The 20,491-nt window shown below is 48.6% G+C and overlaps 1 long non-coding RNA gene across 2 annotated transcripts in view; it reads left to right on the forward strand.

Moving 5' to 3' along the window:
- The first annotated feature begins 2,157 nt into the window (after window positions 1–2,157).
- The window catches only part of LOC137230304 (uncharacterized), a 30,321-nt gene continuing 11,987 nt past the window's right edge, over window positions 2,158–20,491 (forward strand). Inside the window, exons 1-3 of one of the 2 annotated variants that reach the window (XR_010946087.1) lie at window positions 2,158–2,389; window positions 14,156–14,265; window positions 15,508–15,631. This is a non-coding gene — a long non-coding RNA (uncharacterized lncRNA). Of the gene's footprint in view, window positions 2,390–14,155; window positions 14,266–15,507; window positions 18,816–20,491 lie in introns of those variants that run through there. The other variant, XR_010946086.1, reaches the window with a different exon arrangement.

The raw sequence follows: 20,491 nt of genomic DNA on the forward strand, positions 1-20,491 counted from the left end.
ACTCAGCTGCCCAAGCACAGAACCTCCCCCTCTTGGAGAGATAGCCAGAGCAGAACAGGACCAGCCAACACATGTTGTCAAACCTTTCTGAGGCCCACGCCGACTTCTCCTTCCCAGGGTCCATGTTTCCCACAAAAGGATTGAGTAAGAACCTCTTTGAATTCACCAAATATTCCCTGAACTCTTACCTCCTGTCGGCCCTGATCTTGCCTGAGAACCTCTCTCCCTGAAGGAACCTCTCTCCCTGAAGGAACTGGGGATACTGGTTGTATCCCCCTCCCCTGTTTTTCTCCTAGCTCTGTGGCTAGGACGGACTCACAGGTGAGGCTGAGCACATCTGGGGCTCAATCCGCAAGAAGTGGGAAAGCAATGGAGAGAAGTGAACATAAATTTTCATCTCTGAAACGAAATCAAAGCCAGACTCTGAGGTGAGAACTGAAGGACACGTGTAGAGGGGAAGCCAGACCTGGCGGCTACGTTTCCACCTTTTCTTTGGGTGACAAACCTCTCACTGCTTTTCCTGCCACCAATATTCTGGCTGCACAGGGACACTACTCACTCTTCGTACTCCCTTAATTCCTTGTAAGGCATCTGAGACAAGACTAGAAAGTTCAAACAGGACCTTAGCAAATGCTGAAGTGAAATATAAACTCAAAGCAACATGGGTTATAAAGAGGGCCATGGAGCTACAGAGATCATGGGATCCAGAGAGGAGGTGAAACTTCTCCAAGATTGCTGAAATCCATATGAAGTTTTCACGGCCTCAGTCAAATCCAAAAGTGGAAAAGAAATCCAGCAGAGGAGCAGCGGGGTGTTATGGTTAAGGGACCAGACACAGGAGCCAGATGACCTGGGTTCACATCTCAGTTCTTTGGCAAATTTCTCTGGGGACCTCAGTTTCCCCATCTAAAAACAAGGGCGATACTAGTGCCTACAGCATAGGGTTCTTACGGGAATTAAGTTAATATATGTAAAGCCCTTACAACAGTCTTTGGCTCATAGATGTTAAGTAAGCTTGGAATTTTAACATTATTAACGACATGCTCAATGTGACTAAAGGAAGAGAAGAGATGGGGGCCACCTGGGAGATAGGCAAAGAGGCAGGAATGAGATGGACTGGAATGGCACCCAGGAAATGGAGGCCACAAGGAAGGATGGAGGAATGAGAGGAAAATAACATATAGCGTGGGACAGGGGTGGGGCATAGGAGACACTCAGGTGAGTGAGACAGATGGAAAAAGGAACTGCCACCTTTACACCAGAGCAAGAGACCCACACTTGAGAGAGCCTGGCTCTGGCTCTCCTCTAGACTCACCATCCTTCCCACTGGGTAAGAAATCCTGGGGGCCAAGGGATGTGCCTCCTCAGCCACCCCCTTTTGGCTGCTTAGGACTCTGGAATTCCCTGCCCAACCCCAAAACCCCACTGCCAGGTGCTGCCCTGTTCTGGTCACGCCATCCTAAGGCTACCGTCTCCCCCCAGGTGAGAACACCCATAGGTTCAGAGGAGGCCAAGGGGCCGCTACTTGCAAGAGCATGGACAGAGCTTTAACGCGGCAGCTGAGGTGTCCTTTGGAGGCCCCTCAAGGTGCGGGATGGAATTAGGGGTGAAGGTGGAGTGTCCCTGTGAAAGGCGTAGGGGTTCCCAGTTGGGGGCAGGATGGTCCCTCGCTTTCCTTTGAGGTCTTTCCGATAACCTTCGCGCTGACCGCGAGGTGGTGCTCCTTCCCTGTCAGTGTTCCTGTCGGACCCCAGTCCTGAATCTCACCAGTTAACCCAGGGGCGCTGCTGGAAAGGGTCCCAGCCTTTTGCTAGGCCTCCGGAAAACTACGCGAAATGAATGCGGAGAAAATCAGGCAATCTGTTTCCACCGCGCAGTTTCCTCACTGCGGCTGGGCTTCCGCGCAGGTGTCCGCGGGGCCGGGTGTCGGGCTCACCCCAGGTGGGAGGTGCTGGGGACCTACCTCGAGGCCCAAGAAGGCGAGGCCGCCCTTTCCCACCTTTTAAACTCCCTGCTTCTGGGTTTCGCTCTGTGAGCCGCCCCCGTTCAGAGAGAAGGCGGAGGATACCCTCGCCGGTGTTTACCAGGAGGCGCGGCTTTCAGCGCCTGGCTCTGGGGAGAGCGCAGCGCCTGGCTCTGGGGAGAGCGCAGCGCCTGGCTCTGGGGAGAGCTCTAGCGTAAAGTCAGATGACTTTCAGCCCTTGCGCTGCAGGGTCGCCACGAACGTAGCGCGGGAGGAGGAGCCCGGGCGGCGCCGATGCCCTTCCGCAGTGGACTGCGGGCCCCTTGGCGGCACTGGGCAGGCAGAGCCGGGCCGAGACGTCGCCGTGTCTCCGAGAGGGGCCAGAGCCACCTTCGGGACGTCGCCGGTCACTTTGTCCCGGGGGAGGTGAGGAAAGAAAGAGGGACTGGAGGGCCCAGGGGTTGCAGCGATAAGGGTGCCTGGCTTGATAGCCGGAATGGACCGGGGGAGAGGAGGGGTGATCTTAGATGGTGCCGGGGAGCTGGGACCCAAGACCGAGCACGACCCCCCCCCCCTTCCCTCCTCCTCCTGCCCGGGCGCGGGGCTCCAGGCTTGCTATTCAGGCGCCTCTCCAGCACCTCGCTGGGTCCCAGGGTCTGGGTTTCACCCTGTGGCTGCTCCGGGATCCTCCAACCCGGAGGGGAGACAGCAGCATCCAGCGAGCCCCGCAGCCCTGCAGGGGAGTTGCGTTTCCAGGTGGGACGCAGAGAGGGCCTTATTCTCCGCAAGAGGCAGCGTTTGAGGACCGAGTACCCCATGCAGCGCAACCTGACCCTAACCCCCGGAGGATCCGGAGAAAGGCTTCTGGGGCTCTGGGCGCTGCAGGGTGCCCAGGAGCCGCTGAAGTGTATCAAGTGGGGAGCGCACTCCCTCCTCTGCGCGGTGGGCTCACACCCTTTCCCGCCGGCCTCGGGCCTCAGTGTCGAGGCTCAGTGCCCTCTGCTGGCCTAGTCATGTCCTGCTCTGTGCCCCAAGGTGGGGAAGAGAAGGCCTAGTCCTCCCGACTTACTGGATTTTGCTTGTTACGCAGCTCGCTACCAATCAGAGCTTTATCAGGAAATCCACCCGCAAGGAGATAGGAGGCAAAGCTCTCAAATCTGTCTCCTTGATCCAGGGTTCAGGGGGAAATGTATAGGGTTTAGGGAAATTTCCAACTTGGATGCTGATTGACGGTCTTGATTTAGTCCATATAAGCTACTACTGATCCTGGAAGCCAGATTTTCCTTATTGAAGGGCTTCTCGCTTTTTAAAGGGCTCTGCTGGCATCATTTCTATTCTTTGAGTTCTGTAGACTAAAATTCTCTGTTCCAGGGTCATCCTGGAGACAAGGGTTCCCGTCTTGCACACGGAGCAGTGCTGTTTCTTTAAAATAATTCAAGTTTGATTAATCTATCAACCTGTCTAAGGAGGTAAAACCAGTTTAAGCTAGTGCTGTTTCAACAACCTATTTAAGGAGGCAAAACCAATTTAAGCTTGGGCTGTTTCACATGCTGTTTCACCCTCATGGCTCCATCAGGGAGGTCCTGGAGGGCAAGTTCCCCCTGAGGTGCTTATCTTTCACTTCACCCCCAGATGGTGACAGTGACCTGGCTTTAGGATGAGGAGTGTCTGAGCCAGAGCGCTGCAAGAGCCTGGGACCGTCCTGCCCAGTGGGGATAGGACCAGCAGATCCCCCTGGGCAGAAGTGGAGACCAATCTGCTACAGGGAACTTCTGAGGCTTCCTGTGATGTTCTGTGAGGAAGTAGGGGTACCCTGAAGTGGGCTCTCCCCTGGTAGGATTAGGGGCAGGGAGGGTCTCAGAATAGGAGTCTTGTGGGTTCAGGTGGGATTAGCGTAAAGTCAGGTACCATTTCAGGGTGACCCCAAGAGCAATACTGTCATTGTTGCTGTAGAGGTTGCTGCCGGTTTGTCTGATGACTTGAGCTGAGAATATCAAAAGGCAAATGCAGAAGATACAGGTGAGGAGCAGACCAGGCTGGGAATGGAGAGGAGAGGGGCTGTGAGCTCTGGCTCTCTCCTCAGGCAAGCATCCAGAGAGAGCGACACAGCATGTTAAATTGTGCTCTTTAACACCCTTCTCCACTAAAATGAATCAGGGCTCCATGGTGAAAAGTTTTTTTAATTTTGAGAGCTGGGATTCCCTTGGAGTGTAGGGATAAAATGGTTGTTTCAGCACTTGCTAACAAAGCAAACAGGACCAATACAGTCCAACATTGGCTAAACGTCATTCAACAAATATTGATTGAGTACCTAATATGTTGCAGGCACTGTTCATAAATAATAGAGCAAAAAATAAATAACGGAGACAGAGATCCCCCTTGTACTTAGCTCACTCGTATTTGTGCATGTGTGTCTTTGGGATAGAATTCCTAGAAATGGGGTCCCTGAGTCAAAGGGCAGCTGCATAGGTAGTTTTGCTAGATAGCGGTAAACGTCTCTTCCTAGGTACTGTACTATTTTATATTCCCACTAACAGTGTATGGGCCTGTTTCCCAAGCCTTGTCAACAGAATATGTTGTCAACTATCAGATTTTTGCCAAGCTGATAGATGTGAAATGGTATCTCAGTGTAGTTTCCCTTATCATGAATGAGGCCTATCACCTTTTCCTATGTTTATGGGCTTTCTTTTCTATTAACAGTTTGTTCATATCTTTTGGTCTTTTTCTATTAGGTTATTGTACACAGTAATGAAATGAGATAGGCTATTGCGGTAATCAAGGCCAAGAATTGGTAGTGACTTGGATCAGGGTGGTAGCAGTGGAAAGGGGAAATATGGTCAGATTCGAATTGAATTTTGGAGGTAGAATCCACAGAATTTATATATGGAGTGTAAAATAAAGAGAGGAGTCAATAACAATCAGGTTTTGATCCTGAGCAACTAGATGAGAGTCATTTTCCATGACTGATGGAGAAGACTAGGAGGATAAGGTGTGACGGGTCATAGCAGGATTAGAAATGTGTATTAGACCTCCAAGTGCAGAAGTCAGTTAGATAGTTGGCTATATGAGCCCAATGGTCTGGGCAGAGGTCAGGGCTGGTGATAGCAATCTGAGTATCATCCAACAGATAGTTGAAATTTAAAGTCTGAGGCAGGAGCTGAGCATGGAAGAGGTCCAGGGATTATGTTCTGGGGAGCTCCAATGTTTGAAAGTCAAGGAAAGGAGGAGGAAGCAGCAAGGGAGACTTGAGGAGAGGCCAGAGGAGGAGGAGGAAACCAAGGGTACATCACAGGGGAGAAACCAAGTAAAGAAAGTATTTCAAGGAAGAGAGTGATCGGCCATGTCAGATCGGCTGGTAAGTCAAGGAAGATAAGGCCTGAGAATTAAACATTGGAATTAGGAACAGGAAAATACTGGGAGGCCTTGATAATTTAGGCAAATGTCCTTCTGTATTTTCCCTTTGCTTATTCAATCATATGATTTTATTTTTTTTTTCCGGCACGCGGGCTTCTCGCTGTTGTGGCCTCTCCTGTTGCAGAGCACAGGCTCCGGACGCGCAGGCTCAGCGGCCATGGCTCACGGGCCCAGCTGCTCCGCGGCATGTGGGATCTTCCCGGAACGGGGTACGAACCCGTGTCCCCTGTATCGGCAGGCGGACTCTCAACCACTGCGCCACCAGGGAAGCCCTGACGTTTTTCTTTTTAACGAACATGGTATGATTCATGTAACCGATTCTTTTCACTTAATATATTTATACATTTTCCAAGTCAACATATAAAAAGATAACTCTTTCTTAAAAATAACCAAATAATATTCCATTGCAAGGATTTTCCATTTCAAGCTTATAGGTGCTACACTGATGCAGACCCCGAGGCCCCCCAAAATATGGCAATGGTAAATATGACCTTCATAGGGCAAAGTGCCCAAGATATAAGAAGAAAATTACAAAAGTTAGATGGTACATTTGGAATGAACTCTTCGCAACTGGTAGATGCTGCTTTTAAAGTGTTGAGCAACAGGGAACAATGACAGAAGGAAGAAGATGCAAAATGGAATGCAGCTTTTCTGGCAGCAGCATTAGATTCTCGGAAGGCGAGTAACCTGAAGAGAGGTAAGCCACCACTGGGGAGGGAACAGTGTGCTTACTGTAAGGAGGAAGGGTATTGGAAAACAGATTGCCCTAGACAAAAAAATAAGAATGAAAACAATGAAAGAAAGATGGGGGCCTCTCATCTGGTAGAAAGCGAGGAACACTCTGAAAATAAATGAAGAGGCCTGGGGGCTCGACTTGAGGTGTCCAATTCCAATTCCCCCACAGGAGTCCCAGGTAACTTTGACAGTGGGGGACAAGTTGATTGACTTTCTGATAGATATGGGTGCAACATACCCTGTGGTAAATACCAAGGTGGCGCAGAAAACATCTCAATCCATCCTGGTCAAGGGAGTTTCTGGAGAAGTACAAAATCATTCTTTCTTACAACCTCTAGAATGCCAGTTAGGGGACCTCACCCGGAAACACAGTTTCTTATATATGCCAGTATATCCAATCTCTCTTTTGGGCCGAGATCTCCTTTGGAAATTAAATGCTCAAGTAATTTTTTTGCCAGGACAGCTTGACATTGGGGTCCCACCAGAGCACACTGTAAGCCTACAGATGGCCCTCATGGACACCCCAGAAAAGGAGACAGAGCTCTGTCCCCCCGAGGCTTCGAAAAGGTAAGGCCAGAAGTGTGGGCTGGTGGCACCCCAGGGAAGGCCAAGAACGCATGGCCAATGCAAATGCCCTTAAAAAGAAATGCTGGGACACCTAATCTAAAATGATACCCTCTGAGGCAAGAGGCCCAAAAGGGAATGCAGCCAATTCTCAAAAAGTGTTTGAAAATAGGACTGAATAAACCTTGCAGGTCCCCATATAACAGCCTTAATCTCCTGGTCAAAAAGCCAAACTCAGCAGTGTTGCTTTTCCAAGACTTGAGGGCTGTTAATGAAATAGTCCAAGATTTGCACCCCTAATGGGTGGTACCTAATCCACCTGCTCTGCTCACAACTATTCAGGGAGAACACAGCTGGTTCGCAGCTTTGGACTTGAAAGATGCTTTTTTTCTGCATTCCTATTGCAGAAGAATCATAGCAGCTGTATGCTTTTGAATGGCAGGGCCCAGAAACACAGGTAGTCCAACGGTATTGTTAGACAGTCCTACCTCAAGGATTTAAGAATTTCCCTACCTTATTTGGGGAAGTGTTGGCTAGGGACCTTAGAAACTTCATGTTGGATGAAAGACTCCTATTCCGGTATGTTGATGATTTGCTCATAGCGAGTCATACATATGATAAGTGTTTACAAAATACCATCAGAACCCCGAACTGTCTGGCCAGTTGTGCATATAAGATCTCCCAGAAAAAAGGCCCAAATATGTAAGCAACAAGTCATATATCTGAGCTTTGTCCTTTCCCAAGGACAGCGGGGTCTTTTGCCTGATAGAAAACAGGCAATTGCAGGCATTGGAACACCCAAGACTCACAGACAACTGAGGGGGTTTCTGGGACTAGCAGGGTTCTGTAGGATTTGGATCCCCACATCTGGGCTCATAGGAAAGCCCCTCTATGAGGCTTCAAAGGGACATGATTTTGAGCCCCTTACTTGGACTAAAGAGTGCCAAACAGCCTTTGAAACAATAAGAATAAAGTTAATCTCAGCCCCAGCTGTGGGACTACCAGACTTAAAAGAACCTTTCAGATTATATGTCCATGAGAGACAAGGCATAAATTTTGGCGTGTTCATTCAAACTCTGGGGAATATCCCTCTACCCCGTTGCCTACTTCACAAAACAACTAAAACAGACTGTTAAGGGATGGCCCCTTTGCCTTGGAGCTATAGCAACTACTTGTGACAGACCTCAGGAAGCTGAGAAGTTTACCCTGGGGCAACCCACCACTGTGTTTGTCCCTCACCATGTCCGTTCTTTACTGGAACAAAGCGGGGGCTGTTGGCTGACTTCTGGGAAAATGAGAAAGTACCAAGCCGTTCTCTTAGGCAATCCCAGTATAAGATTTCAGGTCACTTCAGCCCTAAATCCAGCCACATTGCTTCCAATTGATGCTGCACAATCCCCAGAGCACGACACCTACACCTCATGGAGCTAGTGTGCTCTAGCAGACTGGACTTAATGGACCAACCCTTGGTCGAGCTAGATATGAGACTGTTCACCCATGGAAGCAGCATCATGGACCAACGTAGGCCACACTCTGGGTACGCAACGGTACCCTTAAAATAACTGTTGAAGCCAAAGCCCTGCACCCAGGGAGCTCAGCTCAGAAGGCAGAAAGCACTGCTCTGACAAGAGCCCTGTTTCTCACTGAAGGGAAGTGAGTAAATATTTACACAGACTCTTCGCTATGCATTCTCTGTGGTGCATGCTCACGGGGCAATCTGGAAAGAAAGGGGGCTCCTCACTTCAAACAATAAATACATAAAACACGCTTCTGAAATCCTGTCACTATTAGAAGCAGTCCATAAGCCCTCACAAGTGGCCACAAAGCACTGCCAAGGCCACCAGAAGGACGAAACTCATATAATAAAGGGCAACTCGTTAGCTGACCGAGCTGCAAAGAAGGCAGCAAAAGAAGGCGATTATCAAGCCATGATAGGGTCACTTCTCCTGCAGATCGACTTGTCAAAATACCAGCTGGTGCATTCAGAAAAGGACAAGGAGAAGGCTGAAAAGTGGGGATTCACTTGATCACACCTCGCCTGGCTGGAAATGTCATGCACAAGGAATTGTTTTGATCCCTGAGACACTCTTGGACACTGTGCTGTGGCACGTTCATAATAGTGCCCATCACGGGAGAGATGCCACCTTACAATGGATTCAAAAATATATAATGGGGCCTAACCTACAAAGGACCATCCGACAGGTCACTCAAAATTGCATGATTTGTGCTAAAAATAACCCTAAGACTGCTGTCAGACCTCCCCAGATGGGGACCCAACACAGAGGAACCTGCCCCACCGAGGACTGGTAAATAGATTTGACTCAAGTGAGCTGCAGGAAATTTCAGATACTTGTAAGTGTTTGATGACACTTTCAGGATGGGTGGAGGCATATACCACCCAGACAGAAAAAGCCTCCAGAGTGGTTAAAGCCCTCCTTAAGGAAATTATCCCCTGATTTGGACTCCCTGCCTCCCTTCAAAGTGGTAACGGGCCTGCTTTTGTCTCTAGTATAATCCAACAAGTGTCCAAAGCACTGCAAATTAATTGGCTGCTACATTCATCCTGGAGACCACAATCAACAGGAAAAACCGAGAGAGTGAATTATACATTAAAAAGGAACATTGCTAACGTATGTCAATTTAACTTGGGATAAGGCCTTGCCAGTTACCCTGCTGTGGGTCAGAGTGGCTCCCAGAAGCAGGCTTAAATTAAGCCCCTTTGACATATTGTATGGTAAGCCTTTCCAGGTGCCTGCCCAGGTGGGAGAATCTATAAATGCTCTGAAAGACCTAGCAGTTGCCAATTACGTTAAAACTCTGGGCACTATACTAACCTCTGTTCATGAGTTTGCCTCCAGCAGGTCTGCCTATCCAACTGAAGTAGCCTTACATCCTTTCCAACCTGGGGATCAAGTCCTCCTTAAAACGTATTGAGAACAAAGGCCTGAACACCAGCTAACTGCACAGTGGACAGGACCACACGTGGTATTACTTACCATGCACTCATCTGTCAAGTTAGCTGCACTAAAGCCATGGATTCATCACACTCAGTTTAAAATAGCCCCACTGTCATCAGAAAATGGCCCAGCTCCTGAGAGGCCTAGAGAGCAATGGGTTTCTGAACCCTTTAGAAGACTTGAGGTTGCTCTTCAAAAAGGATAAGTATTGAGATTAAAATTTCATTGTAGAAGAGATTTCATCAGGTTCAAATAGTTGTAGATAAAGAAAGAAAGAGAACTTCCCTGCTGGTGCAGTGGTTAAAAATCCTCCTGCCAATGCAGGGGACACAGGTTCGATCCCTGGTCCAGGAAGATCCCACATGCCACAGAGCAACTAAGCCCACAAGCCACAACTACTAAGCCTGTGTGCCACAACTACTGAAGCCCAAGCACCGCAACTACGGAAACCCACATGCTCTAAGGCCCGTGTGCCACAACTGAGCCCGCGTGCTGCAATTACTGAAGTCCTCGCGCCTAGAGCCCGTGCTCTGCAACAAGAGAAGCCACTGCAATGAGAAGCCCACGCACAGCAACAAAGAGTAGCCCCCACTCACTGCAACTAGAGAGAGCCCACGCACAGCAATGAAGACCCAACACAGCCAAAAATTTTTAAAGAAAGAGAATTGTATTACTTACTAAAAATTTTAAAGAATATTCCCGGCCCAAGGCTGATCAATTCCATTCCACGATCACCCCTTCATCACCCCTGTTCAGTAGGAACTAGCCACAATGATTGTTACCCCTTTTTCCCACAAGACTGTAGAATGGACACTGACAGTGGGGAATTGTAATAGGCGTGGGCCGGCCATTAGTGGTCCCGCTCCACCAATGGGCAGCCTCGCAGTGGTCTCCACAGTCACCAAGTTTGCAACAACCAACCACACCCTCTATCCCCCTCCCCCTTCTTGTATAAAAGAAGCCTGAATTCGGACTGGGGGAAGATGGATTTTTAGACACTAGTCCACCATCTTCTCGGTCTGCTGGCTTTCTGAATAAAGTCGTTATTCCTTGCCCCAACACCTCATCTCCCAATTTATTGGCCTGTCGTGCAGTGAGCAGAACGAGTTTGGACTCGGTATCAGAGACAGTTAGGAGGTTAGTTTAGCAATTTATGTCTGATATGAGGTAGCCTGTGCTAGAGATGAGCGATGAAATGGTAAGAAGCGGGTGGATGCTGAGCCATCGTACCTGCTGTTCCCTTTGCCTTGCATGCTGTTTCTTGTATATCTGCTTGCCCACCTTCTTCAGCTCTCTGCCCAAATAGCACTTTATTAGAGAGGCCTCCCTTGACCAACCCATATAAAATTGCAACATCATGCCTATATATACCCTCCATTTCATTTTCATACTGATTTTTCACCATAGCATTTATCACCATCTAGCATATCTCTTTCTTTCGTTTAATTATCTTCCTCCCCTGACTAGAGTAAAAACTCTGATAGTAAAGACTTTGGCTATTTTGTTCACTGCTATACCCCCAGTACCCAGGATAGCTGACCCATAGTAGCAGCTCAAAAGAACTGTGTTAGGGGCTTCCCTGGTGGCTCAGTGGTTGAGAGTCCGCCTGCCGATGCAGGGGACACGGGTTCGTGCCCCGGTCCGGGAAGATCCCACATACCACGGAGAGGCTGGGCCCATGAGCCATGGCCGCTGAGCCTGTGCGTCCAGAGCCTGTGCTCTGCAACGGGAGAGGCCACAACAGTGAGAGGCCCGCGTACCGCAAAAAAAAAAAAAGAACTGTGTTAAATGACGAAGTGAATGAATGGATCCCATCCTCTGTATTGGTTATCTATTGCTGTGTAACAAATTACCCCAAAATCTAGTAGCTTGAAATAATAGGCATTTATTATCTCACACAGTTTCTGAGCTCAAGAATCTGAGAGCAGCCTAGTGGGTCCTTCTGGCTCAGAGTCTCTCATGAGGTCCATTCAACCATCAGTCAGGGCTGCAGTCAGCTGAAGGCTTGAGTGGGGCTGAGGATCTGCTTCCAAGATGGATCACTCATGTGATGTGGCTTTTGGCAGAAGGCCTTGCTGCATGGGTTGTCTGAGTGTCCTTACATTCCTCAGAGCAAGTTAACACACACACACACACACACACACACACACACACACACACAGAGAGAGAGAGAGAGAGAGAGAGAGAGAGAGAGAGAGAGAGATCCCAATGTTGTTTGCAACCTAACCTCAAAGATGACATACCATCACTTCTGCCATGTGCTCTGGTCATACAGACCAACCATGAGACAGTGTGGAAGGAGGCTGCACGAGGGCATGAAACCCAGAAGGCAGTCATCCTGAGCTGTGGGGGCCATCTTGGAGACTGAGCACAACGCCCTCTTTTTTTTTTTTTTAAGTATCATTTCTTTTTTTTTTAAGATGTTGGGGGTAGGAGTTTTTATTAATTAATTTATTTTTGCTGTGTTGGGTCTTCGTTTCTGTGCGAGGGCTTTCTCTAGTTGCAGCAGGCAAGCGGGGCCACTCTTCATCGCGGTGCACGGGCCTCTCACTATCGCGGTCTCTCCCGTTGCGAAGCACAGGCTCCAGACGCGCAGGCTCAGTAGCTGTGGCTGACGGGCCCAGTTGCTCCGCGGCGTGTGGGATCCTCCCAGACCAGGGCTCGAACCCGCGTTCCCTGCATTAGCAGGCAGATTCTCAACCGCTGCGCCACCAGGGAAGCCCACAACGCCCTCTTTTATCAAGACCTTTCTCCTCCCCGCTCCAGCTATTTGTAACGCACAGGTAGTAAACTCTCGACCCACAGCTATATTCAGGGTAACTGATTTAAAAAAAAAAAAATTACCATGTTTTAGGTTATTAGACTCCACATTTAAAAATAAGGGGCAGGGCCAGCAAGCCATTGGGATGGCCAGATGGTGAAGGGTTGGTGCTGGATGACAGTTGTGCAGTTGGAATGAGGCAGCCGTGAGGAATCTGAGAGACAGTTGGAAGGCAGCCCTGACGTGGCCGGTGGGATGTGGGAAACAGAGGCCAGGGGTGAGGCAGAGGCAGGAAGAAAGGATAAGTAATAGTTCCCTGAGCAGAAACAGGGAAATTGGGAGGGGATATGATCTGAGAGAGAGCTGAATCTGCCTTCAGTGCACGCGAGGCAGAGAGAGGCACCAAGAGGACAGGGTTCTGCCTCCGGGTACCTCGCGGCTGGGTAAAGGAGACAGGCAAGCTCACAGGAAACTAGCCTGCAAGGCTGAATGAAAGAAATTCGCTGATGAAGCTGCAAAATCACATTGTTCGAGGCCAGAGGGAGGGGTTTGAAGTAAGTCTGGGGCTCTGATCCTGAGAGACCATCAGGAGGAGGTGTCCGGCAAGCTCACAGGTGGGAGGTGGGCTGGGAACTGAGACTTGGGAAAGAAGTACACAAAGCTTTGTAAGCAAATGAAGCAGGGAGAGTCGCTTAAGGTGGAGCAAGGGGTCCCAGACCCAGACTGGAGCACTTAGAACCACAGGCAGAATGGAGGTGTGGTTAAAAGCAAGGGGCCTGGAGCCAGACGGCTTGGATTTGAGCACTGGTCCTGCCCCTGTTGGCTGTGTCTTCTTGGGCCATTATTACCTTCTCTGTACCTTAATACCTCCATCTGTTAAATGGGTGCTATTATAGTACCTATGGTGAAAGCCACACATATTTGTTCTTCTCTTTCTGACTTACTTCACTCTGTATGACAGACTCAAGGTCCATCCACCTCACTACAAATAACTCAGTTTCGTTTCTTTTTAGGGCCAAGTAATATTACATAGTATATATGTGCCACATCTTCTTTATCCATTCATCTGTCGATGGACACTTAGGTTGCTTCCATGTCCTGGCTATTGTAAATAGAGCTGCAATGAACATTGTGGTACATGACTCCTTTTGAATTATGGTTTTCTCAGGGTATATGCCCAGTAGTGGGATTGCTGGGTCGTATGGGAGTTCTACTTTTAGTTTTTTAAGGAACCTCCATGAGAAGCTCAGGTTTGAAGCCTTCTGGGTGGCCGCGCGTCTGGAGTTGGGGGACATCTGGGTGGTTTGGGAGAGATCCGAGAAGGAGTTGGTGACTTGGAAGCTGTCAGCACGAAGATGAAGTCCCTAGTCTGGGGACAGCGTGTGGAAGAGTCCTGCTTCATCTGCCGGGGAATAGAAGACTGCTCAGCCTGGGACAGATGAGAAGGTCAAGGTTTGGTTTGGGTTTTTAAGACAGAGGAGGAGCTGACAGGAAGGCAGTGGTAGAGAGGCAGGCGGTGGACTCCCAGCAGAAGGAGGGGAGTCTGGAGTGGAGTGGAGTCGGGAATCCACCTCGGGCAGGAGAGGAGAAAAAGGAGTAGGGGCTGAAGTTTCACATGCTGCTCTAAAGGGGAGGAGAGAACAGAGCAGGGAAACTTGGGGAGACTTGGCCAAGCAGTGCAGGAGCTGGGCTGGGCTGGGCTTGGAGATGGTCACTCCGCAGGGGCAGAAGAGGGTGATCTTTGACTATTTTTGTCCACAGGACTCGAAGCTCAGGTGCAGCGGAGGAAATTGACAGGAAGCTGAGGCCTATGGACCACAGACCAGGAAGGGCCTTCGCACCCACCCTGCATTTCCAAGGAGTGAACTGAGGTACGCGGGAAAGACTGTGGGACAGCCCCCGACAGATGTCTGCACCTGAGCTGTTTGAGCAGCCCTTTCAGGGGAGTGTAAGGGGCTTCCAGCGAGAGACTTCATCCTGAGGGACATCAAGGCCAATTCTGATCACAGGCCTTTTCACTAGAAGAGCAGACAAGGGTCTGGAGGGGCCCACAGGGCAGCAGCCCAGCTCAGTGAGAGACCACTTGTTTGTGGGAACATCTGTCATGCTCATGGGGGCCGCCAGGGAAGAGGGGGTGTCTGCAGGTGGCTTTGCAGGAGGAGAGGAGCTCGGGGAAGCAGAGTGACCGCGGGTGCTGGGCTCAGCTTCACATCTGGCTGCTGCTGCCCGGGGATGCTCCAGCAACATTTGTGCACACAGACCACCTTTAATGCAAAGCGCACACCCACTGTGTCCAGGACTCCTTATAGGCCAGAACATTTGCCCACCAAGGACATCATTTAATGCTCACAATCCCATGGAAGGGGCGCTTTGATGCCTATTTTGTAAACAAGGAAAGAGCAGCTTGGAGAGGTTAAGTGATTTTTTCTGAGATCACACAGCCCAGGTGTGGTGGAATCCAACCCCAGTTCATCCTCATCTCTTTTCCTCTCCAGCTGACGTTCTGTGGTTGTTATAAGCAGTATCCCATGTACACCACAGCCCCCTTCCTTGGGCTTATCCAGCAAGCGGCAGCCCCGGTCAAGATCAGCTCTTGGCCTGCTCCCGCCTCCAGGAGCATAGCTAGAGGTGGCTGGAGAAAAACCTCCACCACAATGACCGAATTCATGACCTTTAACCTCAAGCAGGTCCACGGGGCCTTGGCGCTGGCTGGTCCTTGCACTTTCCCACTCTCCCAGACAACTAGTTCATACCTCCTCCTTTTCTGAGCTCCCACTTCCTGGGAGCACCCAGGGCCCCAGCGCGCTCTGTGGTTTATGGTGGAAAAGACCCATCTCTGACCAGAAGGAGACTGAGGTCTGGAGGTGGGTGCTGATGGCGGAACTACGCTTCAGACCGTGGCTCCCCCATCCTGCGTGACTGAGGGCTGGGCCTCATACCTGTACTGACCACTTCCCTGCCCCGTCCTTAGGGATCAACTAAACGTGCAGAAACCGTCCACATTTTGGCAACAGCTCCTCTGACACTAATTCGTGTATTTTGTATGCTCTTTGGGAGCGAAGGTATTTTGAAAAGAGGTTCCACTGGTACCAAATTTTTCTCTGGACGTGCAGGGTTATGGGAACCATGACAACGGCCCTCCAGGAGGAAACCAGTGGTGCTCTGCCCTGTCCTGTCTTTTCTGTCTGCATCGGGGAGCCTTGGAACTGCAAGCTGGCTGCGTATCACCTGGGAGGGGTGAGGTTCCTTGGGGGGACACATCACTGCATGACCAGCTTCTTCTGGAACCCTTGGGGCCAGCAGAGCTGCCGTCTGTTCTACCCTGGCCTCAGGCACCACCTTTGCCTAAAGAGCACCTGGCACCAAGGAGAAACATGATGTCACGATGTCATTAGAGCCAGATAACTCCTCCTGGCCAGCCCTGCCAAGGGTCACGGAGCACAGAAGTTGGACTAGGCCCCAGTCTCTCCCGACTCCAGGGCCACTGTCCTTTGCTTACAGAGATATTAGCAAAAATTATTTAAAAGCATTCGATTTCTAATAACATTCTCGCTCCATACCTATCTCAATGACTGCTGGAAACAGGAAGGCACTTCCTCCTTAGGCTCCAAGTCCAGGTGACCTTCCTTAGTGGCCAATGTTGTTTTTTAAAACCACGAGTCTCAGAGTTGACTCTGGTAGGTTGAGTCCACACGGACACGTAGACATGCTGATGACATGTCTCTTGCCCATGGTAAGAGTCTCTTAAGGGTAAGACACAACAGAAATCAAAGTTGAAGAAGTGACAGATGTCCATAAAGTCCTCTCAGTGGAGGACTTGGTCCAAATGGATGAGGTTGGAGTTGGCATCCTTCTCACAGGGAGACCAGGCTGGGTATTTTGCTGGGAGCAGGCCTGTCGGATTCCCTGGCTACCTAGATGCTTAGCAGCCCTGGGAAAACCCAAGTCCACAGACCAAGGTTTTTCTGTTAGGTCTCGGGGTCCTGGCAGCTTGTCTTCTGCCTGTCCCTGTGTCTGTCTGACCAGTTCCCTGCCCTTCTTATTGCAACAGGCCCTCACACCTCCCCCGCTGCCACTCTCCTGACTCCATGGGTGGATGCCTCTCTTGTGAGCTTCCCAAGCACTCTGCTTCCTGAGAGCCTACTGCTTCCCCAAAACCCCAGAGCCCTGGAAGTTGCAGGGACCTGGGAAACAAAGCAGAAGGCTTTTCCGGGATGTGACCCCTGCAGAGTCCCCCACGTGGCCTGGAGTTTCCATAATGATGGTAAGGAGTCTAAGATTCTAAACTGAAAAGGCAGCTGGTCAAGTGAGACAGTGATAGGGAAGAGGAATCTGGGGGGAAAAGAGCTCCGAGGTGAATTGCGGGGGGCTGGGGGAGGAGTGTGGGGGGGCAGGGCACAGATCTGAGGTCCATTTTTTTGTCTCCCACTCTCTGAAATGACTTTCACACCTTGTTGTCACCCCCCCCAAAACCTCCCATGCCCTACCTCTCCTCCCTCTCAGCTGCTACACTGCTTCCTGTTTAACCAAGAAAACAGATAAACCGCCTCTGATTTTATCAATAGGCTGTGGACCCCACCCCCCTTCCTAACCAAGGACATCCCTCCTGCAACTGACCTCTATCTACCTGCATCACTAGGTTTTCCCTCCGTATGGGATCCTTGTCAAGCAAATAAAATCACTCTAGGAGAGTGAATTTTTAGAAATCAACTCTATTGAGTTATGATGTGGATATAAAAGGCACCCATTATAAGTGCAAAGTTAGATGAGTTCTGACACGTGTATTCCCCTGCGTAACTGCCACCACCGCTGTGAAGTCAGAGGTCATTCCCTTCAACCCCGTGAGGGATCCCACTGCTGAGGAGTGTTCCCTTGTATGGATGCAGCACAATTTGTTCATGCCTTTGCCTGTTGGTATACAATTGGGCTATTTCTACTTTTGGGCTATTATGAACAAAAAGTGCAGTGAAAATGTATAAGTCTGTGTGGATGCACGTTACTTCTCTTGAGTAAATATCTACAGGCAGAATAGCTGGGCCATATGATAATCTATGTTTAGTTTTACTAGAAACTTCCAAACTTGTTCTCCAAAGTGGCTCTACCATTTTACATTTCCATAGTGGTCCATGAAAGTTCTAGATGCTGCAATTAGTATTGCCAGTTTTTTCTCCCTATCTTTAGCCATTCTATCGCGTGTATAGAGGGGTATGCATTTTGGTTGTAATTTGCATTTTTGTTTTATGACGAATCGTGTTGAGCATCTTTTCAGGTACTCATTGGCTATTCAAGTGTCACGCACATGTATTGTCTCACAGTTTCCATGGGTCCTGCAGGCCTGGCTGAGCTGGGCCTTCGGCTCGGGGTCTCACAAGGTGTTGGCCAGGGCTGCAGGTCTTTTTCCAGTCACACATGGTTGTTGGCAGAATTCACTTCCTTGCAGTCGTAGAACCCATGGTGATTCAGGCCAAAGGGAAAGCTCTGCCGCTGCTTCTAGAGCCTCATTTAAAAGGCTCACCTGATTAGGTCAGGCCCACCCATTGGTAATCTCCCTTTTGACTGACTCAAAGTCAACTGATCAGGAACCTTGATTACATCTGTCAATCCCTTCATATCATATGATGTAATCCAATCACAGGAGTGACATCCACAATATTCACTGGTCCCACACATACTGTAAGGGAGATTATTATACATGGGCATGGGTCATCTTAGAATTCTTACCACACCCATTTTCAATTGGCTGGTTTGTCTCCTCCTCACTGTGTTATATGAGTGCTTTATAAATTCCAAATACAAGTCCTGTACAGATACATGTATTGCAAATATTTTTCTCCCAGCCCCTAACTTGCCTTTTCATTTTCTTAATGGTGTTTTTGGAAGAACCGAAATTTTTAATTTTGATGAAGTCCAATTTGTCAGCTTTTCCTTTTATGGTTCACACTTCATATTTCCCCACAAGAAATCTTTGCCTACCTAAAGTTTACACTATTGTCTCCTATGTTTTCTTTTAGAGTTTTATAGTTTTACGTTTAGTTCTGTGACTCATTTTAAGTCAACTTTTGTGTATCATGTGAGATAAGAGTTGACATTCACCTTCTTTTCCCAAATGGATATACCATTTTACCAGCATTATCTGCTGAAAACACCATCATGTCCCCCATTGAATTACCTTGGCACTTTAATTGAAAATCAATGAATATGGGTCTACTTCTAGACTGTTATTCCATTGATTTCTATTTTTATACTTAATCTATAGTAACCTACTTGATTACTGTATATTTACATTGTCTTAAAATTTAGACAGATTACACCCTTAAGCTTTGTTCTTTTCCAAAAAATTTCTATTTTATGACCTTTTGATTTCTGTATAAAATCTCAGAATCAGCTTGTCAAATTCTAAAAATCAGAAATAAGCCTGCTGGGATCTCATATTTCATTAAATTTTCCTTTAGTATATATCACCTTTTTAGATGCTTTTATAAATGGTACTTAAAATTTTCCTTTTCCAGTTGTTCATTGTTAATGTATAGAAGTATAATTGATTATTGTGATATTGACCCTGTATTTTGTGACTTAGCTAAGTTCACTTAATAGTCCAGTAGATTTTTTTTAAGATTCGTTAGAATTTTCGAGTACATGATCATATCATCTGCAAATAAAATTTTGGTCTCTCCTTTCCAATCTGTATGCCTTTTTGCGCTAGCTCGGACCTCCAGCACAATGTTAAAAAACAAACAAATAAAAAAAAACAACTGGAGAGACCAGACATCCTCACCTCATTCCCATTATTAAGGAGGAAAGCCAGGCTTTCCTGAGGATTATTCAGTAGCTGCTAAGTCTCAGGCAACAGTTCTGAATCACTTTCTCTCTTATGTGTATGGACATACACATAAAATTTTATATAAATTTCAGTGGATTGACCCCCATGGAGGCTGTATATGTACCTTATTTGGTTGTATGGACCCAAAGTTAATAAATCTTTGACTAACATCAGGCCCTGCCTACAGAAATAAGAGGAAGGTAAAAGTGGGCTTCCAGCTGCTTCGAGAGAAATGGAAAACAAAGGGAATCTCTGGACTACCGACAGTTATGACCAAACACCCCCGACTACCAGTCTAGGGCGGGTGGATGCCTGTACCCATTTATATGAAGATGGCAGTGCTGGGACCCTGAGCTGAGTTGAAGACAGATGAAATCTGAAAGACCAGGGACCAGATCTTCCCTAAGGAAGGAGAGAGCAATGGTGTCACCTTGAGAAGGTGATGTTTTCAAGACCTGCCAAATCTTCCTAATTAGCAGGAGGGTGGACACCAAAGGGAACTATGTGGAATCTGTGACTGCACCTGCTGACTGTTCACAGCATCCCAGAGTGCACAAAGGATGTTAGTGCCAATACAGCCTTCAACCCGCGTAATTATTACCAAAACTGGCCCTTTACTGGAATGACTCCCTCACGCTTAACAATTCTGGTGTTCCCATCTCCTCATGCCCACGTCCCAATGTGGGAAAACAGCTTACTCTCTGGGCACTTCTTTAGGGGAAAAGACCCTCTTTCCCTGTGGGACTGGCTGGGCAGTGCAGGTGGGGCCATCTCTGGCCAGCCATTTCCTAATAAGGATACTCTTTATCTCGGAAGATTCCAGTGAATGACGGAAGAGATAGCAGACATGATGTTCTGAAAAGTTTGTATTGCCTTGCAAATAGAGGGCAGTGTTTTCTGGCTCTTCTCCTTGCCCTCCCCCCAACCATAAAAAAACACGTGACCTGCTAGGATGCTTAGGAGCAAAATATTACCCATCTGCCCCTGGGGATGCCCAGTTGAATAATGACTCTTCCAAAAACACCCGGCATTGGGGGAAATGGAGTGTGTACCTATCTGGTAACCAGATGTCATGGAAGAAAGACAAGGGCACACACCATCAGTGCCACATGGTAGGGTTTATGGGGTGGGGGGATCCTACAAGCAAAAAAGTAGAGTGTACAGGATTCCTGAGCTCCCATTATCCCATAGAGAGCTGGCTACATTAGGCAAAACTGGACCGGACACATCACGGACAACACCACGGGAAAGAGGAGCCCTCATGTCAACAGAACTCT

This window comes from Pseudorca crassidens, chromosome 9 (assembly GCF_039906515.1).
Source record: "Pseudorca crassidens isolate mPseCra1 chromosome 9, mPseCra1.hap1, whole genome shotgun sequence".
Taxonomy (NCBI): domain Eukaryota; kingdom Metazoa; phylum Chordata; class Mammalia; order Artiodactyla; family Delphinidae; genus Pseudorca; species Pseudorca crassidens.